An 11202-nucleotide genomic window follows, 5' to 3' on the forward strand; every position below is an offset into this window, starting at 1 on the left:
GTCATAAGGTGACCTATGACCCTCTTTGACCCATTAAACGAAGACATATGTCCCTAGGGGTCCTAGAACCCTAGGGACATATTCGAATGGTTCATATGGGTCAAAGGGGGTCATAGGGTGACCTATGAGCCCCTTTGACCCATTAAACAACGACATATGTCCCTAGGGGTCCTAGGACCCCTAGGGACATATTTGAATCGTTCATATGAGTCAAAGGGGGTCATAGGGTGACCTATGACCCCCTTTGACCCATTAAACGATGACATATTCCCTAGGGGTCCTAAGACCCTAGGGACATATTCGAATGGTTCATATGGGTCAAAGGGGGTCATAGGGTGACCTATGACCCCCTTTGACCCATTAAACAACAACATATGTCCCTAGGGGTCCTAGGACCCCTAGGGACATATTTGAATCGTTCATATGAGTCAAAGGGGGTCATAGGGTGACCTATGACCCCCTTTGACCCATTAAATGATGACATATGTCCCTAGGGGTCCTAGGACCCCTAGGGACATATTCGAATGGGTAATATGGGTCAAATGGGGTCATAAGGTAACCTATGACCCTCTTTGACCCATTAAACGACGACATATATCTCTAGGGGTCCTAGGACCCCTAGGGACATATTCGAATCGTTCATATGGGTCAAAGGCGGTCATAGGGTGACCTATGACCCTCTTGACCTATTAAATGATGATATAAGTCTCTAGGGGTCCTCGGACCCCTAGGGACATATTCGAATGGGTAATATGGGTCAAAAGGGGTCATAGGGTGACCTATGACCCTCTTTGACCCATTAAACGATGACATATGTCCCTAAGGGTCCTAGGACCCCTAGGGACACATTCGAATGGGTAATATGGGTCAAATGGGGTCATAGGGTAACCTATGACCCTCTTTGACCCATTAAACGATGACATATGTCTCTAGGGGTCCTAGGACCCCTAGGGACATATTTGAATGGTTCATATGGGTCAAAGGGGATCATAGGGTGACCTATGACCCTCTTGACGCATTAAACGACGATATATGTCTCTAGGGGTCCTAGGACCCCTAGGGACATATTCGAATGGGTAATATGGGTCAAAGGGGGTCATAGGGTGACCTATGACCCTCTTTGACCCATTAAACGATGACATATGTCCCTAGGGGTCCTCAGACCCCAAGGGACATATTCGAATGGGTAATATGGGTCAAATGGTGTCATTGGGTGACCTATGACCCTCTTTGACCCATTAAACGATGACATATGTCCCTAGGGGTCCTAGAACCCTAGGGACATATTCCAATCATTCATATGGGTCAAAGGGGGTCATAGGGTGACCTATGACCCCCTTTGACCCATTAAACGACAACATATGTCCCTAGGGGTCCTAGGACCCCTAGGGACATATTTGAATCGTTCATATGAGTCAAAGGGGGTCATAAGGTGACCTATGACCCCCTTTGATGCATTAAAGGACGACATATGTCCCTAGGGGTCCTAGGACCCCTAGGGACATATTTGAATGGGTAATATGGGTCAAATGGGGTCATAGGGTAACCTATGACCCTCTTTGACCCTTTAAATGACGACATATGTCTCTAGGGGTCCTAGGACCCCTAGGGACATATTCGAATCGTACATATGGGTCAAAGGGGGTCATAGGGTGACCTATGACCCTCTTTGACCCATTAAACGATGATATATGTTTCTAGGGGTCCTAGGACCCCTAGAGACATATTTGAATGGGTAATATGGGTCAAAGGGGGTCATAGGGTGACCTATGACCCTCTCTGACCCATTAAATGATGAGATATGTCGCTAGGGGTCCTAGAACCCCTAAGGACATATTCGAATGGGTAATATGGGTCAAAGGGGGTCATAGGGTGACCTATGACTCCCTTTGACCCATTAAACGATGACATATGTCTCTAGGGGTCCTAGGACCCCTAGGGACATATTCGATTGGGTATTATGGGTCAAAGGGGGTCATAGGGTGACCTATGACCCTCTTTGACCCATTAAACGACGACATATGTCCCTAGGGGTCCTCGGACCCCAAGGGACATATTTGAATGGGTAATATGGGTCAAATGGGGTCATAGGGGCATGGGATCTATTATAAAAATTAACTTTAAATCACATATGTCATAACAAAAAAATGTATACACGTGTCGACACCGAAGGAGTCCATGCCTCTACATTCCCCTCCTCTCTCGCATCAGGGTCTGTAGCCTCTGCACGTGCGTTTGGTGTATCCTCGTCTAATATAAAATGATACTCAGGAAGATCACCTATGGGACCTAGGCAAATATTCTTGCATGTAATGCAAGTGTGAGGCACACAAATGTGTGATGAGCTAGCCGATGATGAACTGGCACCAACATCATCAACACGAGGAGGCAAGACTGACCTAGCCTGAGATATCATTAGGCTACTCAGCCTATGAATGGCTTTGATGGTCTGAGAGCTAGCCTCTGCCATAATATCTGGATGCTGCACTCGAGGAGGGGGGGAGATATCAGGGGGGGGGGGGACAAAAGTGCCAAGTTTCTTCTGCTGGGAAGAGGGTCTATCCTGAGGAGCTCCTAGTCCTAAGCCCATGTTGGGCTTCATTCTCCAATAGTTCACTTTAAGTTTCAACACAAATTCTGCATATAATTTTTTAAGGAAATAAAATGGTATGTCTAAATTGCCATGTGGAGGGATATCAAAGACCATCCACCAACGGTCCCAAAAATTTGCACGTATGGCGTCATTTGTGCACCATTTAATCAATAGTTTGGTTTTTTTTGGGTCAACTGGTATACCCGTTTTTGGGTTAGCAAAAAAGCTTGCCAAATTGTCTTTGGTTATGTTGAGGGCTGCGACCTCATCATAATCCAAACCATCATCAAACATCTGGTGCATTTCATCACGCCAACGAAGAGCGGCATTTTGTTAGTTTGTAAGAGTTTCAATGTTATCCACTATGGTGTTTAACGTGGATAACATAGGAGCCAGTGCAGGTACATTATTGTATATTCTATGCAAACCTCTCAACTCAGTGAGATTTTCATTTATCAAATCCTCGATTCGAGGAGGGTTTTGAGGAGGTAGAGGATCATTTGGTGGATGGTTTTGTGGGGATACTGGATCGTTTGGTGGTGGGTTGTGAGGAATATTATTCCCTGCCTCAGTGTCATCATTTTGATCAGCCATTCCTATTGAATTGCAAAATGTAATATATATTAAAAAAAAATCTAAATTTTAACCATTTTTGTCAAAAAAACCCTAGATTCAACTAAAACAAACAAAATCTTGTTAAAATCTATTAAATTTAGGTTAAAAATGAGTCGGGGGGGGGGGGGGGGCAGAACATACCTGATATCTGATATCCGATTTATTATCTGATATCTGATCTGACTGGCCCAAATTCGCATGAAAATAAGGGCCGCGGGTCTGTGATTTTGTGTTTAATCCATGCATAGGTATCGGATATCCGATATTATAATATATATAATATAACATATATATTACATTTTATATATTTTTATATTATATTTTATATTTATTATATTAATTTAATATATATTATAATATAAAATATTATTATTATACTATATTATTATAATTTATAATATATTATACTTTTTTATTATATATTATATTATAAGATATTACTTTTTATTATTATATTATATTATATATATATATTATATTACATTACTATATATTATAATATATGAAATATTATATTATATTATTATAATATAATATGTTATTATAATATTATTATTATAGTATAATATTATACAATTATAATATAATAATATTATTATTATTATATTATAGTATAATAATTATTATTATTATAATATTATTATATTATAGTATAATAATAATTATAATAATATTATTATATTATAGTATAATAATTATTATAATAATATTATTATTATAATATAATAGTATGATATATTATTTAATATTATTATTATTATTTTATATCAATAATAATAATATTAAATAATATATCATACTATTATATGATTTTAATTATTAGTCGGATATTGGATTTAAAATCGGATATCTGATATCAAATCGGATATCCGATATGATATCGGATATCTGATAAGGCTCGGCTTAACCTTCCAGGTTTGGTTCCTGGATAGGTAAAAAAAAGTTAGAGCGGATTTTGAAGCGCTTTTAGGCGTCTTCAAACTCTCTTTTTTTCACATCGCCACTTTTTGGCACACCATGATCCTGCACATACCCTATATATATATATATATATATATATATATATATATATATATATATATATATATATATATATATATATATATATATATATATATATATATATATATATATATATATCACATGCACACATCATGCAATCTAGAATCTTTCAATAATTTTAATATTTTTTCCACTTTTACATTTATTTTTAAAACTTAATTGATAAAATATTTACTAACTTAAATAATATTATTATTTAGCATTTATTAAAAATGAACTCTAAACATATTATTATTAAATTAAATAAATATTATCATGTTCCAAATTTAAACTTATAACTTTTATCTTCAAATTTAATTATTTTTATTTAATTAATTTCCCAATTAATTAAATAAAAATAAATATAAAAATATCATATTAATTTTCCATTTAATTACATCATTAATTAAATCTTTTAATTAGACTTAATTAATAGAAAATACACCTAGAACTCATAAAGTAAAATACAAAAACCCATCAAAGAAAAACACATACAAAATCAAACTAAGGGGTTAATATCATGAATTACATCATCCGACATATTCAGAGGGTACTCAACTCAGATACTTGTCCTAATTTTCAATTAGGACAAATGGCTTAAAGGGTTGGGATTTGGACTTGAGAATTTGTCTCCCCTCTCTTACCATTGAGATAATGTGATAGGGTACGCTCATCCTGGCAATTCAGAGAAGTCGATACCCGGTACTTGAAACCTGCATAAAATTCATGCATGTACATACACAATATATACTAAGCGAAGTGGTGCATCATGTAGATCCCAACTAGCAGGTGACTATGACTCCCTTCCTTAACCACATCAAAAATGCCATACAAAAAGAAAACAAACACACACACAATACACATGCAAGTATGGGGTAAGTATCCATAAGAAAACACATATGATAATAGATCATCTAACTAATCATCATTAATAACTATAAACACTGTAATAATCATCATACATACATGAAATATAAAGTACCAAGTAATCTCATCATATAATAAGCTGAATTTGAAACAATATCTGATAATCTCAAAACAATGCCACTAATAATCATCAACATAAAACTATCCTAAAAGAGTTCACACAATAGCAAAATTTGAACTAGGGTAGGCACTACATGTAACATGCATATAATTTGGATACAATACACACCATTAATAGAGATTAGAATGCACAATTATCCAAAATATTAAAAAAGTAGCATTCATGAATATTTATAGCCACAAGTAGGGGGTCTATTGATAAGATCAAACTAGCTAAAATGTTTCATTGTAAGATGAAAACAATGGCTCAAAATTTTAGAGCTAAAAATAATTCCAACAATTCTATCATCATACCTGGTGACCCACAAAATGTTCGATGATAACAAATTTTTTATCAAATTCAAAATTAGAGTAACTTTCAAATTTTTCCTTGATCTAGAAAGTAGAGAGAGTAGTTATAACAAAAAAAAATTTATTACCATAGCTAAACATGGTTAAAATGAAGAACTACAACTGTTCTCTTTATCTTACCTATCATTGCTTTAGGAAAAGGGGATTTTCCTTATCATTTGTATACTGGCTTGAAAATGCATTTAATCCATTCGTGGAATTTGATAAAAGGCTTTGATTTCTATATATGTTATCATCCTTTCAACTTTTATATGTAGCTGCCAATAGAGTTTTCTTTTTAACAAATACAAATCTACAAATTCTAAGAACATAGTGTACTTTGTTGTCAAAACACAACATTGTATCTTTTATTTTTAGAGTATATCTTTTTGGTTTCTTATTTGCTATTAATATTTTTGTCTACCCAATTACTATTAATTATCCTCATGTTGCAATTTCTTAAGCTTGAAACCTAATTAGGCCATGAAAATAATCAATATGGTATCAAATCCATACCATGCTAGAAGTCCAAAGTATTCTATTAGAGTGGTTTACAAAAGATTGTTAGAAATATGTAACACCTAAACCAAAGATGGGTTGGTCTCTTAGATTATAGATCAATAATAAAACAATCTAGTAAAAAATAAGAAGTTCCTAATTCAAATACTTACAAGTAACAAGTAATGAAAAACTCAACAATAAATTGTTTGTAAACCTCATATACTTTAGCTAATCTTCAAAATAGTAGTAAACTTCCAAGAAAAAGTCATAATGTATGAGTCATGGTGAAAAAGAAATGGGAAGTCACCAAACAATAAAGCCATCCAACTACAAAAAAATAACCAACAAGAAACAACCATCTAGAGGGAGATTTGGGATGCATATTTTTTGAAATTGACACATTAGTTCCCAGATTAAATTAGGACATTCAAAGAAAAAAAGGAAAAAAAAAAAAAAAAGAAGAAGAAGAAGAAGAAGATAGAAGTTTAGATCATAGTTAAAATGATACATAAAGCAAGAAAATCAAGGTAACATTTACAAACTTAAGTATAAACCTGCAAAAATCTCAGGTCTATTCGTAAAAACAACACCCAAAAATTTGAAAAATGTTCTTTTAAAAGTATGAATGGGAAAACTTAAAAGGAATAACACAATCTAGTATATTTGGATCTCACAATACAAATCCAAGATTTTCGAGTAAGAGAAAAATGTATTTGGATCTCAAAATACTAATATAAGGCTCAAGCTTTGTGATTAGAAGAAATAAACATCTTTAAGCTCTAATCCCCTTCTACTATACTTACATAGATCTTATGCCAAAATAATAAAAGATAATTTCAAATGTATCTTGAACCTATCAAGAGAAAATAGGTAGAAGAGAAAAGAAATAAATAGAAAATTAGATGTATTGCCATGCAACAATAAAGCAACTTCATAATATTCTTTGAAATTGAATTTCATAACTATAAATCATTCATTCTATCCAAAAATTAACAAAATACATAAAATACATATAGATCGACACTCGTGATGGTGGATTACTCATTTTGTTCTTTGAATTCATGGCCCTTGATCCCTACAATGCTCTTTAGGAATTCCTTCTAGTGTTGACTATCATGATCAGGGTATTTGCACTTGTACTCATTTTCAAAAAATGAAACTCCCACTTCATTTGTGTTAATAAAATAAGAGATATAGTTTTGATCCTAAAATTCTCTATTATTGTTCTCACTGGGAGATGCACTTTTGGGAAGAGAAAGACTAACCAAGGTCGATGGATTTGTGCTACAAAGTTTTGTAGTGGGGTAAAAGTACCCCTATTTTTGTTGGCCACCCAGTCTCATATAGATCACCACCTCCATTTTGTTCTAGAATGCACCAGAAATATAATTTTTCTGCCTTTTTCTCCAATGTATACGATATTAAAAAGCTTGCAGATTATTCTAGACAATATGTATAAGATATTATGGTGCTTCCCAGATTGTTTTGAACAATACATATAAGATATTATGGTGGTTTTTATTCTTTAACATTCCAACTTATAAAGTTTCTAAAATTATTAGGAGAATCCAAATACACAAATGTAGCACAAAATAACCAATCAAAATTGAGATGAATATTTTAATACAATTATAAAAATTTATGCATATATTGAACAATTAAATTGAATAGTTGCATTCCAATGAATGCTATTGTATTCTACCTATGACAGGAACTAAAAATAATATATTAAAAAATAAAAATCATGTTAACAAATTCTTAAACGATTCAAGTAATTTTCTAGAATTATGAGAATTGGATACAAGTTGAGACTTCCCTCTTGAAAATTTAGTGGATCACAAAATTGGTCACATGGGCTCTTTGTCTTTCACCTATTTGCAAGATGAATGTTTTATTATGCATGTGTTGGATAGAGACCAAATCTTTCTGCAAAAAGTGTTAGATGAGGAAAAATATTTAATAATAAGGCTTTAAATGTTCAAACTATGGATGGGTATGGAGATATCAGGCTTTAAAAAATGGATTTCTTATGGATGGTATTGAAACTTCCCTTATAGATGTGTCTCAAATTTACTCTAGAAGCTAGTTTGATGGCTGCTACTCTACTGATAAATCAACAATTTGAAGTTTACAAATTAAAATAATCTCAACTTGAAATCAATGTTGGTTGAGAAGGATTTTTTTGGATTGTATTATGTGGGCTGCCATGTTATCTAAGAAGCCCCAACTTGCCCATTGTAAGGATGTATTAATGTTGAATATCTATTTCCTCAATGAAATGGTCTAATGTTGTATTGATTACATAATGAATAAGCTCGATCATATCCTAAACATTCTTTGAGAGTCATCCTTACGGTTGGTTATAGGAATCTTTTGGTGGGACGCCCATCATTGGAGAAGCAACCTTTAGTAATAACAATTATTTACATGTTTCACAATCTTTTGATAAGTGAATACCAATATTTATGTCAACTAAAAGAGTGCCGTAGTAGCAGTTTGCAAGTCGATGGTCTCAATTTTATGTTTGTGTTTACCTAATCTAAATTTTTAGTTAAATTTTTGTGATTTTGAATCTTTAAAACTTATAAATTACTATCCCAAAACTATTTGACAATAAATAATAATGCAATTGCAAGGTTGATATTGAAAAATTTTAGATAATGTGTGTTCAATTTCCATATTTTGTTTCCATCAAGAACTTTCCTTCATTAGGTTGTTTCCAAAAGTTTCTTTCAATGAACCAATATAAATAGGTATCAATAATATTTTTGAATTTTAAAATTTGAAGAAAAAAAATTCAACAAAATTATAAAGAGCCAATAAATAAAAAATATTCTACAAATAATTCAAAATAAAAACAAGAGCTCTAAGAGAGCTTGAGTCCCTACCTTGTGTAAGGGTTAGAAGGTAAAAAAATGGAAAAGATAATTTTATGTAACATCAGGTTAATAGTTAAAAGAGAAGACACAAATATGCCATGTGACCATGTAGCTCCCAATAAACCCCTCAGTACCATGTTGGAACCCTTTGCATCTCTAACTGACGATCATATTGGTCTCGATCGTCTACTTTGGAAGAATGACATACACATTATTTATCTACAAAAACATTAACATTGGGAAAAAACATGTATTGAATTTGATGGAGGATACAAAATAATTCGTCAAACAACCATGAGGAAGGAGGTCCCAATTATCAAAGTTATCTAAGGGTCAATTTTAGCTAGTTGTGTCTTTGAAGGTTTGAACCTTAATGAATGTCATAATGAAAGAACATTCCACCATCCTCATTAGTTTTACCCAACCAATTTAACTACAAATTGATAGTATGTTATTTTTCCCTTAAATTAATTTTTTTAACAATTTAAATTTAATTTAATTTTTTTTGTACATCTCTCTATCTCTTACAAACATTGATTTTAATTTATATTTAGTAATTATATTATGATTAATGACTTATAAGCATAATTTTAAATCATTCTTTAAAAAATCACAATTTAAATTGTATTTAAACAACTACATGTCTATAATGTATTCTAATCATCACATAGGAATTTTGACAACATTCTTAATTACAAATTTGTTTTGGATTCAATTTTCAATGTTTAGAGTGATATTAAGAGTTAGCCGATGTAGTTCGCCGAAATTGGAGTTATAATGTAAATATATGAGTGCATTTCTAGAAGTGGGAATAACTTGTTTTTATTTTTGTCATCTTTAATACTAACCGACAATACTAACATTTAGTATATATTAATATACAATTTAATATATGAAAATAATTTATGGAAATTATATGGAATGTATAGTCATGTTTTAATTTATTAGATAAAAATGAAACTAAGTGTGATATTTATAGTTGGTTCTTGTGGTCAAGGCATTTAACTATCACAAATATTTTATTACAAGTAGAGTTGTGGTGTAAAGAGAAGTGTCAAAAAAGTGAGAATAATTTTTTTTTTTGTCTTCCTCATTTTGAATGCTAATTTAGTTTATCAACATTAAATATATTTATACATAATTAGTATATATAAAGAATCTTATTGAAAATATAGTTATTTCTTAATTTATTGAAAAAAGAAAAGAAAAGTAAATGTCATATCTGTGCTTAGTTGTAGTGGTTGAGTCATTCAATGAGTCCACTAAAATTATTAGTCCCTGCCTTCTAAGGCAGAGGACTTATGCTTTCATTTGGCCCCATTCAATATTAATATTTTTCAGAGACAAACGCAATAACTAAGTTTTGTAACGTCCAATTTAAAAAATCAATTATGATGTGCTAGTTCTAAATTTTTGATTCACTAAAACCAAATTTACTGGGGTTAATGGTTATTTTCATGCATAGAAAAGTTAGAAAAATATGATTACTATGGCAATGGTCTGACAACGAATGCTTCTGTAGTAGTATTATGTCATTTCAGAATTAATTCTAACATTCAATTAGACATTGTCTTCGCCAGTTGCAAAAAGGCTAATGGATGCCCATTATATATGTGATGCATGTAAAGTAGTAGAGAAGAATATTGATACACAAGTATTTAAAAGATTATAGTTAACTACACAAAACTTTGTCAATTTTTTTTTTTTTGATTTTAAACTCTTTAATCTGCATAATGTAACATTTGGATATTAGAATTTTTTTACAGTTTTAAAAATAAATGACTAAAAGAATTAAAAAGATTTAAAGTATTTATATGTTAATTTTTCAATTAAATATATTAATGTGTTTCATAAAAAAATATTAATATTTTCATTACTTATATTTAGCTATGTGGTTGGTATTAATATTCTAATAAATATTATATATTGTTGTTTTATATTTCAAAAAATAATAAATGAAATATTTATATTTAGGAAGATAGTATTTTTTATAACTATAAAATGTAAAAGAAATTAGTTTGTGAAATCTTATGCACATCTCCTTCTAACTTTTTCATCTTCATATCAACATTCCATACACAATCTAATAATGTATTAATTAAAATTATGTAGTTTTTACAATTCATAAAGCATGAGAAGATAAGCAACAATCATAGAAGACTAAAGTTATGCAATAAGAAGTTAATAAAGTAAACA

The sequence above is a fragment of the Cupressus sempervirens genome, chromosome 8, assembly GCF_028749045.1.
Source record: "Cupressus sempervirens isolate cs-2001-9-10 chromosome 8, ASM2874904v1, whole genome shotgun sequence".
NCBI classification, from domain to species: Eukaryota; Viridiplantae; Streptophyta; class Pinopsida; order Cupressales; family Cupressaceae; genus Cupressus; species Cupressus sempervirens.